General features: G+C 41.1%; 1 long non-coding RNA gene across 1 annotated transcript in view; it reads left to right on the top strand.

The window, feature by feature from the left end:
- LOC141983977 (uncharacterized) overlaps positions 1-13,750 on the top strand; it is a 99,726-nt gene that overhangs the window by 64,054 nt on the left and 21,922 nt on the right. The window contains exon 3 of the long non-coding RNA XR_012638594.1: positions 6,367-6,522. This is a non-coding gene — a long non-coding RNA (uncharacterized LOC141983977). The remainder of the gene's footprint in view (positions 1-6,366; positions 6,523-13,750) is intronic.

The following is a 13,750-nucleotide window of genomic DNA, read 5'->3' as shown; positions in this document are numbered from 1 at the left end:
GTCCCTTCCGCAAAGAGCTTACAGTCTATGTAGATAAGACATAGGGTGGGAGAAATCAGTGTTGTCATCCCCAACTTACAGATGAGGCATGGAAAGAGTACCTGACTTGCCCAAAGTCACAAGTCTCTAGGAAAGGCAACAACTGAGACTAAATCTCCTGAGTCCCAGGCCAGACCTTAACCACAAGACCATATGTCAGAAAGACTTGGAAGAGTATCAGAACTGTGGCACCAACCAACTCAAAAACCAGTCAATCTAGGAGCAAATTGTGTTTCAGTCACAATGATACACTGGAAAGCTGCTGTCCCCATCTTACTTCCTCATAAGCCCTACTCTACCACATGGAGTTTACAGACTTCTTCATTCTTTCTTACCATTATATTTTCAGTCTTTGGTTATGGGACTGCACTGATCCAGGCTGTTGGATAAACTCTGGGTGTCATTCATGAAATGTACTGGCTTAACTGGGGGTGCATGGAGCATGGCAGGAACTGTATCTGAGCAAAGGAAAAACTGCTCATAAATTATTTCAAAGTTGTTACTCGCCTGAATGAAAACACCTCTAAAGCTCAATGGATGGTCATAGAAAACTTTGAAAAGAGATCCCTCTGGCTTTACAGCTTTTCCCCCCACCTGCAAAGCTAATCCTCCAAAGCAACCAGTTGTGACATAAAAGAAAACAAGGAATACTTTGGAAAAGGAAGAATCAGTAGAAGCCAATAAACCCTTAAGAAACAAAGATCTCACTGGCACTGCAAATCTCTTCAGGTCAAAGGAGAAATTCAGATAATATTGATCGAATTGTTGCTCCGATATGAGGGCCTGATTTTCATGTGTGGCCATATGCACACATGCAAAAGGGGTTTGCATGTGCACATGGCTAGCTGAGGATCTGTGGAGGCACAGGATCACTAGCCTAGCTAGCCACGTGCATGTGCAAATCCCTGATTTGCACACGCACTGCAACATGAAGGTGTATGTGGTTACTGAATATCAGGCCCTCCTTATACTCCATAAGGCACCAGCACATTTGAAATGCCCCATGGCACTCCCTGCTTTACTGTATTATCCAGCCAAAATAGGAAAAATATAAAAAAAAAGTTTGGTGCCCTAGCAGCCCCAAGTGCTGAACGGTTGTCTTGAAATGCTACATCAACAGCACTTCACAAACAAGGCCATTATTTTTACTGGCTGCAGTTCTCGAGCTAATGTTGACAGTTTAGTTTACAATAATACCTTTACTACTCTTGACCAGAAAGAGGGTCAAGTTCTGTCCTTGAATGCCGTGCTCTCAAAGGCTGGAACCTTTGAGAGTTAGCGAGTTCTGCGTTGCAATCTCATAAAGTCAATCATACAGAAGAACATTCTTTTGGTGAATTAATATTTTCCAGGGGATTTGAGATGAACAGGCATGGTTGTAATTATTTCTTACCGTGTTTATTAGTGAGGACATATGGAAAGATTAGTTTCAAGAATCTTACTCTTGGACATAGTCTTCCCTTGGGGATTACATCACAATTCCCCCCCCCCTCCCAGGTTTTTTCCCCCCTTTTCTTTTCAATACATCAAAGTTTAGTGTAAGAAATTTTCCTTGGTAACGTATACAGATAGTGCTTAGCAGATCCTTCAAAATATGCATTGTTTAGAGAGAGAGGCTATGCACCATCATAGAAAGGATTTAAGAAAGGGGGGAGGGGTGGGGACTAGTCCTAAAAGCTAGCATGTGGAGGGAAGTTTTAGGCCAAGAAAGAGGGTTTGCCATGGGTTAGTAAGGATATGCTGCTGCTAGTGAAGTCTTTAGGCAGATGGCCAGGCTGGCATGAAGCAAGCAGTGGCAGCAGGATAAGGAAGCTGTGAGGAAAGTGTACACAGGGAAAGCTGGAGATAGAAATACAGTGTATGTCAGTGGAAGAGAAGTGGGTAGTGCAGAAGCAAGTTAATGCAGCCAGCACACAAATCTGTCTCGTGCTGCCACATAGCTCCGTGGGAAAGTGCTTTTAGGGGACGTTTGTTAAAATATAGAGAGACAGTTTTGTGGAACCACAGTTCTACAAGCACTACAACTACAGCACAAACCAAACTTTCATTAGTGGTATTTCAGTCCTAGAAATGTAACAAATATCTACCTCAAACTCTTGGCTGCTTGCAGCCATATCACCACCAGCTATGATCTTGGCATACCTGGTGTAAACTAATCATGGTTTGGCAGTGGCACAGTCGGTACTTGGGTCAGTGATCACCAAGGAAAGCCCAGATACTACGCAAAGTGACGTTCAGAAGGGGATTGAAGTTTGAACCAAATACTGGTGTTAGGATGCTCTGTGCCACAAAAGCTGCTGTCTTCAGTGTAACATGACTTTGCCATTTGTGGTCACTAAATATCCTTCAGTTTGTTTAGAAAATGTAGGGCCGTGAACACTAGTGCTGTGGCCGTATTCTGCGTTGGGTAACTACTTTCAGACTACCTAATTTCTCCCAGCAGTTCCGATAGAATACAATATTCTTATTCTGAACTGTTGTGCGGTGTTGCTTTCCTTCACCACTGCAGGGACAGCACTTCAGTAGGGAGGCAAAGTGATTCCCGTATCTGATTTATAAATCCCTTGCTCAAAGGTTTGAAAATGCCTTGGGATCCTTCTGCTGTGCAAATGTGACATCATTGTATTTAAAACTGCTCGGTTGCCAATATGTATCTGGTCTCATCAGTCAACTCTCTTAAAGAATTTATGGATTCTCTCCATCACTGTGGCTCAACTCTCACTTGAGAACTCAAACTATTGCAAAAGTCAATCAATCTTGAGAGCTCCAGCAGATGAGTGCATAGGACCAAGAGAGCAGGTGGGTAGAGGAAGGAATGGAAAAGATCTCTTGTCTTCCTCTGTATACTGCGCGCACACATGTGTGCGTGAACACATGAGCATCATTTCACAAGGATAAGCCACCTTCAAGATGCTCACAAATAATTTACATAGATTTTAACCTACAGAGAAAAGATGATCCGGGGTTAGAGTGCTAGCTGAGGCTTGAGAGAGCCAGGTTCAATTACCTGCTATGCCACAGACTTCCTATGTCATAGTCTCGCTGTGCCTCAGTTCCTCATCTGTAAAATAGAGTTAATAGCACTTCCCTACCTCACAGGGGAGTTGTCAGAATAAACACATTAAAGATTGTGAGGTGATCAGGTACCACAATAATGGGGGTGTAAACTGGGCCAGCCACCTTCCATGAACCCCTTTGTGGCCTAGGGTCATGCTACAGGCAGCCTGTCTCAGTTTCCCCTCTTGAACTACTCAAGAAACTCAAACACTTTTGTCCATTCCCATCCCTTCTCAGGTTGTGCTTTATTAAGTGAACAAACATTCAAAATAAAGTTCTGAAGTCCAAACAAAGATTTCTCTTCCTCCTTTCTTTGCTTTGGCCTACCACTCCTAGGCCTTACTTGGCTGGGGTCTCACTCCTAGATCAGCCTCACTCTTAGCAATCTCTAATCCTTGAACATATCTCCCTTCATTGCAGCCTCCTGCTGTTCTTTATGGTACAATCATCTAATCTCTCCCATGGCTCATTCCATAATCAGGTTTGGCTAATGCCACACCCGGCCTCCAGTCCTTACGGGGTGAGCCACCCTGTTACAGGGAGCCATGTAAGTACTATAGAGAGATAACTTCCCTTTACTATTTGATATCTATAGTGCAGTATTCAAAAGCCTCAGTTAGGATTGGGATCCCATTCTGGAAGGCACTTCACAAGCACATACTGTTTGAAGAGTCAGCCTGTGGCCCAATAGCTTTCAGAATTGCAATGTCACTCCAGTATAGTTTACCAGTTATACTTGGAATGTCTAAACAGAGTCCACATGTTGGCCTTTTTTTCCAGAATGGAGGTAGCCTGTGTTGTTAAATATCTAAGCACCACTTATTTTTGCACATTGAACCAGGTTGCAAAAGCTGTAGTTTTACTAGAGATATTATGTGCCCAGAGTTCTTGGGTCATGATAAAATCCATGAGCAAGGTTTTTAAACTGGCTAAAGATTTTCAGTGCCTCAATTTTAGGGTGCCCCCCTTGAGACTGCTGAAAGAAGCTTGATTCTAAGAAAGTCCTGAGCACCGACCCTTTGAAAATCAGGCCCCTTTAAGGAGCTTTAAAATAGGCAATCTAAATTGGAGGCACCCAAAAACACATCGTTTGTGAAAATCTTGATCCCCTAATGATGGGGAAGTAATGCTTATTCCATAGAATTTATTAGGGCAATAAAGTAGGATTTTATGTCAGATATACAGTGCATGTGGTAATGCACTGCCTTCCCTACACATATCCATATGTCTCTTTCTGCCTTTGTAATGCAAGACAAACAGGCTAGTCGCTAATGCTCTGTATGACATACTATGCAGAAAAGCTGCAGCATAGCATAGCTAGACAAATTTTGAAGGCCCACTACAGATCCTTGTGCTCTTTTGCTGCCCTGTATTGTCACTGGGGCTCTGGTGGAGAGTGCTCCTGTGCTGGCTGCTAGAAGAGTGATTCATTCCCATAGCCTCCTTCCCTTGGATGTCACTCAATCACCCTGTGAGGGCGACAGACAAAGGCAGTGACAGGGATACTGAATCAGAAAAGCTCTTCTCCTTTCCGCCACAGTCTCTCCCCCTCCCATTTATGCAGGCACTTTTTCTTGCAACACCATCAGACGAATGCTTGAGAACTGGAGTTAAGCATGTATTAGTGCACTGGCACTGAACTACTTCCTCCCCCCATTAGTGCCATGTTTACCGCAGGGCTAAAGCAACGGTGGAACTGTCTTACAGAATGATTACAGTGTAAAGCAGAACTGCATTTTCAGCATTGACTCTACACCTGTGGTCCTATGGCCGTAAATACTATGGCAATGGGTGCCTTCACAATCGGTAAGAGAATGGTGTATTGTGGTGCAGGCAGGACCAAGAAGCACAGAGAGATACATGTAATTGCAATAGAGGTAAGTGCTTTAACAGTGAGAACCTGGAAGTGGCCCATATACTCACTATTACTTGTGTGTGTAGGGAGAAACACATAGTGTTAACTCTTTAAGTGCCTTTCAGCATAGATGGATAATTCCCCTTTTAGAAATATAAAAATGTGTGACTCTAAAATGTTAAGTGGAACAAGATTTTATTGATGTGATTTTTAGAACTAAAGCTATAGGCCAGATCCACCACCCTGGGAAAGTCCCTTTTGTGCTGCTCTAGCATGTAAAAGAGATTTACAAGCTGCCCTAAGGAGGCACCTGGAGATTCCCCTGACAAAGGGAATCCCCCAGTGCTGGAAAGTGCATGGTGCCTACAGTGCTTATTTATTTAGATATCCTAATAAACCCTCCTATGAGTTAGGGAAGTACTATTATTATCCCCATCTGACAGGGGGAGAAACTGATACATGCAGAGATTAAGTAGCTTGCCCAAAGTTACACAAGAAGAGATGGGAAGTGAATCCGGGTCTCCTAATCTTTCAGGATCAACTTCCATGTGTTTCACTATCCAAAAGAGAACAGAGGGAGATTGCCCAGTGCTGCTTCTGACACGGTTAAATCATCCCCCTAAGATGGTGTTGGTGTGATGATTCAAGCAGGTAGCCTAGGGAATTAGCGGTCCTCAGCAGGTTTTCAAGGCACACATCTTCACTTGCTTCTGAGCACCAGAGATTTTTCAAATTTTTTCCCCCTTGGGATCTGCATCTCTTGAAGCTGACATCAGCATCCCAAGTAATCACAAAGACAAATGTCAGCAGTGGCTCCCATTGAAGAAAGTGAAGAGTAGTGGTAACCACTTGTTTGGAACTCGGCTAACTGGGAGCTCCTCTCCATTTGAAGCTGAGTCTGTTGCATCAAACTCTGGTTTTCTATCAGCTGCTGGGACTGGTTGTGATGCATTCACTCTGAGAGTCATCTCAAACTCACTCAGAGTTCGTTCTCCTTCTATCTACAAATTCAAGCAGCCAAGGGAAAGTATTTTCTTTTTTCTGAAGAAAACATTTCAGCCAAAGATATGATGTTCTTTGGTTCTGGTCTCAGTAACACTGCATGACCTGGCAAGAATTCCTTGTTTCCTGTATCAGTCATTCCTTGGCCTTATTTCCAGTAGAAGAGAATATGCCCCTACCTCCTGCATCCTACCTCCATGGCTACCAGAGCCTTCTTGTCCCCTCTGTGCTTCACAACATAGCTGTGGCAGCAGAAGACCATATGTTTGTCAGTTTAATTACTCTCACATTTTCACATAAAGTTTGAATTTGTGTTCACTTATGCAGTGAGAAACCTTTAATTGGTTATTCAGATAGGGTATTATTAATTATGTGTTTTCCCCCTTTCTAAAAAATCATTCTATTTGTTCCAGAATGTGCTGGTAATTTTGATGGGGGAGTTCGGGAGATGGAGCACAACGTAATTCAAGACAAAAGAGTCTATTCTGATTACTACTCCATTGTGTGGCAGAGCAAAACATTTCAATGTGGTTGAGACTGAATTTGAATCAAGGAAATACAAGTTGCAGGTAAAAAAATGTTTTGTAGTCATTGAAAGTTGAGGGTTAGGTGGGAGAGACTGGTAATTAAGTGTCAAAGTTTGAGATGTCATCACAGCCTGGAGATGTTTGTATAGCCTTAATCACACAGTTTTCCTATGTTGTGGTTTATATATTTGAAGAGTATAAAAAAGTACACATTTTAACAAGAAAAAAACCCTCTGTTTGTTTATTACAGTCACACAACAACTGTCTCTGCTCTTAGCATGGTTTTTTTTTTGGAGAGATTTTGTTTATTAGAGAACAAAGGGAAAGCAGAAAAATAAGGATTAAACTTTTCAGGTTTTTGAATTTAAAATGCTCTTTGATTTCCAAGCTGGTTATGATTAACAGTATTAACTGTTTCATTCCCTTAGATGAAAGGGGACATGGCGGATGTCTTTCACTAGTCTTTTTAGCAAACTTAGGCTTTGGACTAATGTGTGTCAGGTAAAATTTTGTAGCCCAATTCATGGGGGAGTACTGGGATGGTAGCAGTGAGTTAACTGAACAAGTCATCATATAGCTGGCTTGAGTATATCCACCTACTGCAGTTCTCTGGGATGCTGTAAACATACTGTAACCTTGGGGTGTTCTCATACTTTAAAAGAAACCCAATCTTATTACTACGAGTCAGTCATGAAATATAGCTCTCTGCTGACATCCAAGCCATGAAATATTTTGCTCATTGGCAGTAGAATTCCTTTGCATACCCTTAAAAAAACCCACCTCTGTCTAAAAAGGGACAATGGCAAGTTAAACAAGTAAAATAACCCACTCCCTTTGTGTGGCATTCACTCAACATGAGAAATGGGTTAGCCCTTTGTATGTGAATATTCTCTGTTTATCCATGCCTCAAAAAATGTTTCTATTTAACTGCTACCTATTTCTTAGTGAATCAGTCAGTGCTAGTGGCACTCATTAATCTCAACTGAAACAATGAACAAGTGTGTTGGCAGAATCTGGCCCTAAGTAACGTATCAGTAACATATCAGCCTATTAGTAGAGGGTGTAGGAGGGAACCACTTTCCCTAAGACCTGTGCCAATTGTTAAATTAAATTAATAATTCATTGACAAACCGAGAGGCGTTAATCAACTGAATGAAACCTTTTGGATGCTCAGGATGTGTAAACAAGGTAGATTTTTGAAGAATTCATAGAGATAATAGCTAGAGTAACTTTTAGCTGAGTATTTGTAGGACAATAAAGGGACAGATGATGGTGAAAGCTGTCCATGCATGGAATTCCAGTGGTTTATCTGGGAGTTCTGTGTGCAGACCCAAAGTTGCTGTGAGTAAATCTTGTGATTGGGGAGAAAATGGACATAGGTTAATACCATATTGGGATGAAAGAGTCAAATCCTGAGCTGCTGTATGCAAGACATGACTTTGTTCACTTTAATATGCAGTTCATAAGATAAAGAATGTCACTGCGAAGGTTAAATCATGGCTGGTGCTCATGAACCTTTCTGTGGCAAATAGGAGATGACAATGGAAAAGCAAAACTTGTATATGAAATTGATTCTATAATTATTAAAGTCTGTACTAAAAGTTCAAATATGAAGAATTATTTTCTATTCTATACCTTAGGAATACAGCTGTTGCCAGATCGGATCAGACTCATGGTCCATCTAGCCCAGTAACTTGACCCAGACAGTGGCCAGCACCAGATACTTCAGAAGAAAGTGCAAGAACCTTGTGTTAGGCAGATGTGGGATAATCTCCCACATTGGTCTATTCTGAATCCCTAGTATTTAGAGATTGACTTAACCCCTTAATCATAAGTCTTAACAACCCTTCCAAAAGTTTAGCATTCACTTTTATAACTCCCTGTATTCTTCTTATATAACAATCCCTGTATGAATCTTAACAGTTGTCTTTTTACTTTCTTAATATTACTGTACATTGATCAGAAATTTTCACTGCACTGTTCTGACTGGTACCCAAGTCTTTTTCCTGATGGTTACAGCTGATTTAGAACCCTGCAACATGTGTAAGCAGTTCAAATTATTATCCTTCTAATGTGCATTACTTTGCATTTGTCAACAAAGACTTCTGCCATCGTGTGGCCCATTCCCCAGCAGTAAGCCACTCTGAAGCTTCTCAGTTTTCTCTGGTCTTGAGTAATAATCTTGTGCCATCTGCGAATACTGATGCCTCATTGTTCACCCCCTTAATTATATAAACCTCGCTGGGTTTAGTAGAGAGAACCGTGGATCACCCTACTGCTGATCTTTTGTCATATTGAAAATTAAATCTTCATTGTTCTTTTTTCTCTTTTTCTTTCAGCCAGTTTCTGATCCATAGCAGAATTTTATGTAGCACTAGGAGAGCATATTTATGCAACATTGTTCTATTCCATTGACTTAATTTTTCAGTTAACATTCTTGCACTACTGTATTATTATTCACAGGTTGATTTAGAGCAATGGAGTTTCATGTGGTCTTCTGATATGCAAGGTTCATTGCCCAGTGTCTTGGCAAGTCAGTTATGGCAGTTGATTTATATGTTGGATGTTTCCTTTTACGTCATTCTTCATATTTCCTCCCACTTAAACTCCTGAAAGGTTCTGTATTATTTTTTAAAGAATGGCTGATAGCAAATGTATCACTGTAGTTACAAAAGAGAGTCCTACAATTATAATTTGGCTAGACAAAATACAGCAAATAAGAGACATGCCTTAATATACCATCCCAGGGTTATTTGGAGGACAGAGAGGCTTTAGCAGATCTATGGTATATAAACAAGAGGCACGCTGCAGCCCCAAACTAAAATACAAACATGTAATGATTCTGGTCTTCCAAGAAAGATCAGCCATACCAAACCTCTTCAGTGTCTGCTCATGATGCTACCAGGATGTCACTTTGGGCTCTGTGAATAGGTTGGTCCACCTGTATGTCTGCCTGGTTCTTGCTTGCAAGTTGATTATTTTGAAAAAATACCAGCCTGGTATCCTAGTACGAATGTAAGAAGGAACTCTTAATATTACTGTGTTACTTCCCGAAGTTGACCCCTGGGTTATTTCATGCATAATCTGTCTTGCTGTAAAATGTATCAGCTATTTCACGACTCTTTAGTTTGTCCATTAGTCTCTAATATAGAACTAGCTACATCCAGTTGAGAATTGGCTTAATGGTCTCCCTTCAGCAGCATACATGGCTTACTCTGTACGCCAAGATACTTGACCTATGAAAGTTGGCTTGCAGTTAGTAGACAGCAACCGGGTCAGGATCAGTTCAAAATAAATCATTAGTCAGAAATTGTAACTCACTGTGCTGCACTTGGTGCATCCTTCAAGGCATATTTACCAATTGTTGTCATTTCTTTCTTCCATGGGTTCCAAAAAATTCTTAGGCATGCTAATTAGTACTAGTTTTGCTACAGGAGGACATTTGGCTTGAAAGTTTAATTTAATATTATGCTTTGATCATAGAACTCCCATTACAGGATGCCCCCAAGAAAACGACATTTTTTTTTTGCATATTGATTTAAATGGTAATGCTGCTGCTTAGTTGGAACAGAATTTAGCTAGTGCCAGATAGTTTAGTGGTAAGAACCAGATGTTAAATAAGTGTGAAATTCTAAACTGTAAATTAAGTTATAGGTAAGTGAACTTCGGTGATATTGGTTAAAGATTAAAGCAGCAGTCCAAACCAATCTAACCAAGTAGTTCCTGATCATAGATCTGCCACTGTCTGGCCTATCACTCCCTGCAAGTGAAGATACAGGAACAACAGGGGCTATTAGAGCATTAGGGTCTTCAAATGGTTCCACTATAGCTCAGCAGCTGCTCCATGAGCTTAAGCATCAGGATTCCTTCCTCCGTCAGCCTCAGTAGAACCTTCATACACGACATCCAGCATCAGCTCGCTAGTTTGGCTCAGATGAAGAATGTAACCCTAAGGTCCTGATCCTATAAGCATGGACACAAATTCAGCGCAGTGAGTGACATCCTGCCCCTGTTAAAGTCCATGGGTAAAACTCTCACTGACTCCACTGGGGCCAGGATATAACCCAATGGGATTCCTCTTGTATAGCAGCTAAGCACATATTTAAGTGTTTGCAGAAGCCGGGCCTATGCTTGTAAATTCTTCCTCTCTCTCCTCCAGATTTTTTGAAGACGGCTGGCCCAGGGGTATTGTTCATCTCCTTGGAAAATTGAAAAACAAATGAAAACTTGACGATGCTTTGGATCCTTGTTGTTAAAAAAAAAAAATCCTTCTTTCTATTTAAAAACAAGAGGTGTTTTTTTGGTACTGATTTTTACGTAAATTTTACTACCAAGAAATAAACAGCATTGATTTGACTGAGCTATTACATGGTGTGTCAGTTCTCATCATACCCTTATGTGGCAGGTTTTATGAATAAAACATGGGCAGTTGCTTTACGGGAGAATGCTACATCTTAGCTACCCTAAACCCGCCATCCTTGAAACAAAAAGCTTTGAAAAACAGGACCATATTTCAATCCAAGATATACAATATACTTTTCAATGAAGTGGTAATATATCGTTTTTAGCTAAATAACTTTCTTCCCTCTCCCCCCCGGATACTTACGAGAAAAATATGGCCTCTTAAACTAAAGCACACTTCAGTCAGTCTCCCTGTGTCCTCTCTGTGCCAGCAGCCACAGCACTGCTTTCATCTTGGCTTCAAAGCGTGGTACTGGAGGGTGGGGGAGGGGATGCTAATGCAAGAAGGGGAAACAAACAAACAAAAAAAGGGAGGAAAAGAAAAATAATATTCTACCTTTCCAATATGAGCTTTGCCTGCAGGAAGGCTACAGTGCATGCTGTATTCACACAGTTTTGCACCGTTGTGCGTATATATATATATTTTGGTTATTACCACTTCCCATGCTGGGAAGATTCTTGTCATCTCTCACATATTTTATCCCCAGAAAAGGCTGCCCTGCCCTGTGCTTGGTGATTGAGGCTGTGCCCCCGGTGTGCCACACTATCAGTGGTTCCCAAGGCTGCCTAGCCTGGGAAAAGCTGCATGGACACATTCCAAAATCAGCATTACATGCATTATTGTTCTTACTCTGCCTGATTAGAGTGCACACAATGAAAACAACAGCAACAGCCTCATTTTCTAACCCGCCTCCCAACACAAGGCTGCTCCGAGTCTGTTTTTTTCCCCTGAGTCTTCATAAAAAAATTAACTGTTTCGCTGCTGCAGGGGTCCCAAATCCCACTGTCACTGAACTGCTGTGTTCTTGATTATTCCGCAAGGGTTTCCAGAGATTATGGGGAAAATTTTCAAAAGTGCCTAACTGACTTAACAGAGTCACTTTTGAAAACGGGATTTAAACACGTGGTTTAACATCTGGGCTGAATACACGAGTGGAGCGTGCTCCGATACGACGGTGAGGAGTGTGGCATAAGAGCTCACACAGAACAGCGTGAAGCTTCTCCTCCTAAGAGCCTATTTCTTCATTAGATGCTCTTGTGCTGCGTGACACATGCAGCAACTCAGTTTTTCCACCTGCCTTTGTCTAATGCTATGTTTCTTGGTCCATTGTAGTCTGTTTCCATGCCAGTGACCTCATTCTCAGTGGTTTCCTGATATGTCATCTATTGTCTTCCTCTTTTCCGTCTTCCACCACATGGTATCCAATGAAGGGCTTGTCTAGGAATACAGCTCTTTGACATTTGTACAACATACCCAAACCACTTCAGCCTTCTTTCTTAAATAATTGTCTCTACAGTCTGTTGGCCAGTCCTTTGTAACACATCAGCATTGGTTACTTTATCCCACTAGCAGACACCAATTATTCTCAGCAAGCATCTCTGATGGAATGCGCTATGTTTCCTATTCTAGCATTTGCCAAGTTTCAGGAGCCTATAACAATGTGGTTAGCACAATGCACTAGATAACTTTTTCTTGGTTCTTGTATGAATTTCATTTTTCCAGATATTTGGCAGTCTCAGAAAAGCTCCACGTGCCTTCCCCGTTCTTGCTTTCATCCCCTTATAGAGTTGGCCATCAGCACTGCTTATGCTTCTGAGATACACAAACTCATTAACCATGCGGTGTTCTTCACTATCAATCACATACACACCATCATTGCTGACTCCTCTTTCAATGATCATGAGTTCATTTTCTTTTGGCTGATTTTTAATCCTACTTTGGCGGCCTCACCTTGGACATTGATAGGGCTCGTTTTCATGGCATCGTCATCTATGTCCAACAGAACCATATCATCCGCAAAGTTAAGATCTTGAAGTCTTGGAAGTCTAGCCTGATCTGCCACCCGAGAGAGGTGCCTGGTAGCATAGCATGCCCCAGACCTAAGTGCCTATCTCACTTTTGAAAATGGGATTTGGGCTCTTAAATCACTTAGCTGCTTTTGAAAGTTTTATCCTGTATGCCTCCAGGAAGCTGCTGGTAGGACAGACTTGGAAGGCTGATGAAGAGAAGTGAAGGTGCAATCCCTATAGATAAAATATGGGAGACAGTATGCAGTATTGTATATACTTTACATGCACCAATAACTGTAATAAAATGTTTGTGTAGAAGTACAATACTACATACCGTATAGTGTTTCTTGTATTTTATATATACACATATATACTACATACCATTATGAGTACATAGATAAACAGACAAAATTGGATACAATGTAGATTTTTTTTTCAGGACATATTTTTATGTTGTTTTTATACCACATTGATAGTACAGAAAGGCAGTGCCTGCACCATACAAACTCTTTCAGAGAAATGTTGCTCTCCCAGGGATTACAGTTGCAGTTTGGAAGGAATATTCTCTTCAGCAGGATGCAGGTAGTGAGGCAGCTTTACATATTAAGGCCTCTGCAGAGGTCAAATTGCAACTTGTTTTCAATCATTGAGAATTTGTGAGGTTATTCTTGTGTTCTGTGATGGACTTTCTTCTTTTCATCTCTAGGGCTGCAACTGTTTATCTTGAAGCCACTTGAAGCCAGAATAAAACTAATTTTCCTTGCCTTGAGTACTTTTACAACATGAAACAAAAGGCGTATGCAGATACACTTAATACAGATTAGAACGCTATCTGTTTTTGTTGTAGTTGTTGAAGTGTGTTACGGCCAGAAATGTGATTCTGTCAAAAGAAAATGTTAAGCTTCTTTATTTTCCATCAGTGATTTCAGTGTTGCATTTGCTAAGCTTACAAGTCCAAATGAAATTGTTCTAACTTCCACCCCGGCCAGTTTACGTTGGGATTTTAAAATCAAGTTGG

Source organism: Natator depressus, chromosome 3 (genome assembly GCF_965152275.1).
Source record: "Natator depressus isolate rNatDep1 chromosome 3, rNatDep2.hap1, whole genome shotgun sequence".
Classification (NCBI taxonomy): domain Eukaryota; kingdom Metazoa; phylum Chordata; order Testudines; family Cheloniidae; genus Natator; species Natator depressus.
Note: the sequence above shows the minus strand (reverse complement) of the source record. Positions and strands in the feature narration are given on the sequence as shown.